Raw genomic sequence first — 5,375 nt, forward strand, 5'->3', positions numbered from 1 at the left:
TTTATTATTATTTATTTATTCACTTATTTATTCACTTTATTCACATACCCGGAAGCTCTTTCACCACCTTACTGCATGTCTCTGACATACGCAGAAACCAAAGGAGAACGTAAACAGTGCTCCGTACGGCCCGTTCTCCACATGAATCGTCCAGTTTCAACACACAACAACAACGGGATGACAACACTCTGTCACGTTAGCTAAGTACACTGAAAATTCCGAAAACAATTCCTCTTCAGATAAAAGCATCACACAGAAATGAATTAGATCTGATCTTTCACAGAGGAAGAAATGGCTGGTGGACCGCTGCGAGTGTCGATGGTTTCATCAACGGATCTGCAGAGATCCTGCAAGCCACCATCAATGATTAATAAACTGCAAATCAAACAAAGAAACTTCCAAACATGTGCAATGTTTTAAACATTCAGTTTACCTGTTGAAATCAGAAGCTTTTCACAGTTTAGTCGGTCTGGTTCTGCTCACAGAGTTCATTCACAATAGGCTCATTTCGATTGTAAATCTAGTAAATTTCCGACTTTAAAAATCATAATTTTAATTTTTTTTTTTTTTTTTTGGTGGCCCTAATACTCCGTCAGACCATAACAGCGATGTTTATGGAATTCAACTTTGCCGCAGCGCACACACATACATGTATCTGCAGACACCCTGGGTCCGCCTGGATTGTGCTGCTGGCGCTGTCTCACCACATGACGTCAACGCGTCACGTGACCCAAATCGAGCCGTTTCTGAAGCAGGGCGAAATGCGAGTGTGATTTGTCGTTGATTTTGTCAAATTTTACAAAAACCTGCGTTTGTCAACGGTAATTATTTGTTATTTTTGATACACTAGAACATATGGAACATATCTGGATACTTATTTTAGCTTTGTCCCAGGCCATTACTAACCCTTTAAGTATTTTGACCCCAGTTGTTCCTTTTGCATCAATCCCATTGGAAACCTAAACCTGCTTGTTTCAGAAATGTTCTCCCTGTTTGAAACAAACTGTTCTGAGACTTTGAAGACCAACCAAATCTTACCTTATTTTGGCCAAATATTGTGTTGATAAATGTAAATATACAAATGACAAACATTTGACCATTTTCTCTGTGGAAGTAAAACGTATAATTAATCTAATAACTGAAAATTTCATGATTTTCAAAGACTGAAACATGTTTATAAATAATGATTTGAACAATTGGTGAAACTTTTTTCTCTCTATTCTTTTAAGTTTGTGATTAATAGAAGGCTCTGCACTGCGCAAAAACCCCCAAAATTCGGAGATATTTTTCCTTGGATATCTTCAAAAGTAACCCATGTCTGGTGATATCCATGGTGGATACACTCCGACCATGACAGTTTCTGAGTTCACGTCCTTCACATATCAACTCCGAGTATGGGACACTTTTATTGTGATAGAATCTGCAGTTGAGATTCTCTCCGAACATCAGATACGACAAAACGTCATATTCAGGCCATATCCCAATACTAGTGATATCCAAAGTCAGGATATGTACAGATTTTAGTCAAATTGATTTTCTGAGGCCAGCATACCCATCATATCTGAGGTGAGGATATCTCCAGATTTCACCCATGCAGGTCATCACATTTCTTGATTTCTGAGGTTAGTATACCCATTATATCTGAGGTGAGGATATCTCCAGATTTCACCCAGGTCAAATGTGTTGATTTCTGAAGTCAGAATATCTATGATATCTGGGGTGAGGATATCTCCAGATTTCACACATGCAGGTCATCAAATGTGTTGATTTCTGAAGTCAGTATACCTATCATATCTGAGGTGAGGATATCTCCAGATTTCACCTAGGTCAAATTTCTTGATTTCTGAAGTCAGTATACCTGTGATATCTGGGGTGAGGATATCTCCAGATTTCACCCATGCAGGTCATCAAATGTCTTGATTTCTGAAGTCAGTATACCTGTGATATCTGGGGTGAGGATATCTCCAGATTTCACCCATGCAGGTCATCAAATGTGTTGATTTCTGAAGTCAGTATACCTGTGATATCTGATGTGAGGATATCTCCAGATTTCACCCATGCAGGTCATCAAATGTCTTGATTTCTGAAGTCAGTACATCTATCATATCTGATGTGAGGATATCTCCAGATTTCACCCATGTAGGTCATCAAATATCTTGATTTCTGAGGTTAGTATACCCATCATACCTGATGTAAATATATTTCAAGGTTCCAGTCATCTCAAAAACTATACATAAAAATAAAGGTGACAGAAAACCAGTTAACACTCAAATTATTTTATTAAAATAAAAAGACAACAGGGCTGCACGGTGGCGCAGTGGTTAGCGCTCTCGCCTCACAGCGAGAAGGCCCCGGTTTGAATCCCGGCTGGGACCTTTCTGTGTGGAGTTTGCATGTTCTCCCCGTGCATGCGTGGGTTTTTCACCGGGGACTCCGGCTTCCTCCCACCATCCAAAAACATGCTTCATAGGTTAATTGGAGACTCTAAATTGCCCCTAGGTGTGAATGTGAGAGTGAATGTGTGTGTGATTGAGGCCCTGCGACAGACTGGCGACCTGTCCAGGGTGTACCCCGCCTTCGCCCTTCAGTAGCCGGGATAGGCTCCGGCACCCCCGCGACCCCGAAAGGGAAGAAGCGGTCAAGAAAATGGATGGATGGATGGAAAAAGACAACACTACACAAACAACTTTTTTTTTAGAGTCCAAATCGCACTCCACTGCTAGATAGCAGCTCTTTACGGGGTGGGTTCCTCTTACTAAAACCAGCTGAGTGTCTTATGTGTGTGGATCTTGGCTCTATTCCTTTTTTCTGTTGTCATCCAAGGCTTTTTGGCATTTTGACATCAGTCTGGTTAGCCGAATGGAGCGCCACTTTGGTGTGGCATAATAATATGCAGTCTTTTCCTTGTTGCTTTCCTCATCGCTGACATAGTCTGGATTGGCTCCTTGGATGAATAACAGGTCCTCTTAATTGAGAACCTTCTCGCTTTCTGAAGACCTACAAGAGAAGACAATTGTTTTCTTTTTAAAATGAGAGAAAACATCTTATACATTGTGTGTGTGTCTGTATGTGTGTGTATGCAAACTCAGTGCCAAGTAGTTTCGGTGTAACAGGTGATTGCTGCACTAGGTCAGATTATGGCTTCCCAAAAATTTTGTACTACAAATACAACATACAAACCACTAGCAGACTGGAATAGAAAGTATTAAACTTTTCTCATCCCTACACATAAATATCCAATATAAACATATTTGGTTCAACTGGACCATGCAATGATCTGATTAAATTGTTCATGGCCATTATTCAAATAGGACAACTCACCCGATGAGGTCTACTGGTCAGGAGTTTCCTCCTATTGACACCTTCCTTGCTGCCATCTCTCTCCATTCGCTCTTGGCACTTTTGGTTCTCAAAAGCTCAATTACAAGCTCCTAGTAGATGGAAAATATACACAAGATGAGGTCAACATATTAAATAGCATGTTTATTTCAGAAGTGGAACATTCAAAATGTCTCATGCATACTTTGACAGTGGCTTAACTTAAACGGTACCAAACAGGGCAGTTGGAGTCTGATTCCATTCTCAGCCCAGACTTCAAAAATGCCACAAAAAAGGAAAAAAAAAAGGGGGGGGGGGTGCACGCTAGTGGAGGCAAACTGAGAGGTGGAGGTGTGGCCTGGATCTATGATTGACCGAACCCCGGACCATTTCACATTATTATTATTAACAGCCCAATGTTATCTTGTAACATCCCAATTTTAACAGAATGTCTATTTCATAGAAAGCAAAATGTTGAAAGTTATTTAAGGTTTAGGTTGATTTATTCTTGAATAATATTCCTGTCAGCTTGTATTCATATTTATGTTTGAAAAAAGTTACATTTTAAAGTTTTTAGCAATTTTGTTTTCTTTTTGTATTTAATGAATGTTTATCTTGTTCGTCCCATTACCTACCATTTTATCTGGAATTTGGCCCCCTGTGCGTTAAGTTTGACACCCTCTCACTATGTGAATTGTGTCTATTACACCAATAGGATTGCCTCCCTATCCCAAAAATCTCTGAAAATAAAGTAACACCAAATTTCAGTTTGAGTGTCACACAAGCTGCGCTCCTATTAACTATGAAATGGCGCAAATTGGATTTACAATAATAAATTTGATTAATGAAAACACCACCATTTTCAAAAAACTTGCATTTATCGATCAAAATGAATTAAAAAAGGCTTTTTACAACATTAAGGTTGTGGGATTTTGGTTGAAAACTTCACAATTAAACACCCCAGGGAACATTATTCTTAAAAAATGTTAAAGGGGGACTTTAATGAAAACAGTATAACTGCGAAATAGTGTTTTTTTTTCGACATATCTAGACTTTCGATAAAGTTTTGCGTATATGTCTTATAGAAACCCTGCAATAGTAACCTTAACTTATAGTGAATAATGTAAATTCAACTTTAGTGCACAATACATACTTGGTGGAAGCTCCAGTTTGGTTCTGCATCTTTCACTGTTTGAACCACTGCAGCTATCACCTCCTCGTTGTGCTGTGTTCTGAAGCTTTAAAAAAAGTGAAGAGACAAGACAATATTTCATAATTGACTGGAGTTCTTGTAGGTTATTGTTTACTAAAACAATAGTGAGAAACAAACATACTGGTCAGTTGTCTGTACCTTCCAGTGAAGCTGCTCTCCAAGGTTCTTATGTGACGGACAAGAGTCTAAAAGATAAAAATATGAAGTCAGTTTGGTTAGTGTAATATTGTCATTGTGGCAAATATCCTAGAATATAGGCACAAATAAACAGAGAAGATAAAGAAAATAACAAGCATATTGGTTGGTGACATAAAAGATAAATAAAGATTCATAAGTCACAATTATAAATCAATTATTTTACACAAGCAATATAAAATAGCAGCATAGGCAACAGAACAGACTAGCAAAAACATTATTTTTTTTTAACTTGTCCTGTCCAACAGCTGAGCCAACAGATGTGGGCTGAGAGCTTCTTGTGTTGGGCAGATTTTACTGTCACAACAGGGATTTATTGAGTATAAACCCCTGTTGTATTTAATGCTAAACTTTATTTATATTGATTATGTTTTATTTTATTTATGTTTTTCTTTGTCGTTGGACAGGACGGAAAAAGGGAAGAGGGTGAGGGAGGGGTGGGGGGGAAGATAAGATGGCAACAGAGGGAAGCAACATCATAAAACAACCAGGACTAAGTGATAAACTAGAATGGGCGGGGCAGCTGTCTACACACACATTCTATAGTTACACACACACTTGTTACCCAAAATAGTCTCTACATTTAAACTAAACATACTCACATATACTATNCTCTATAGTTACTCACACACTTGTTGGCCAAGATAGT

General features: G+C 38.5%; 1 long non-coding RNA gene across 1 annotated transcript; it reads right to left on the reverse strand.

The window, feature by feature from the left end:
* Positions 1-2,668: 2,668 nt before the first annotated feature.
* On the reverse strand, positions 2,669-4,797 carry LOC112147316. Its single transcript, XR_002919437.2, has 4 exons — positions 4,670-4,797; positions 4,472-4,556; positions 3,322-3,431; positions 2,669-2,997 (listed from the first exon to the last, which is right to left on the reverse strand). It is a non-coding gene; the product is annotated as an uncharacterized LOC112147316 (long non-coding RNA).
* Between the last annotated feature and the right edge of the window lie 578 nt (positions 4,798-5,375).

The sequence above is a fragment of the Oryzias melastigma genome, linkage group LG22, assembly GCF_002922805.2.
Source record: "Oryzias melastigma strain HK-1 linkage group LG22, ASM292280v2, whole genome shotgun sequence".
NCBI classification, from domain to species: Eukaryota; Metazoa; Chordata; class Actinopteri; order Beloniformes; family Adrianichthyidae; genus Oryzias; species Oryzias melastigma.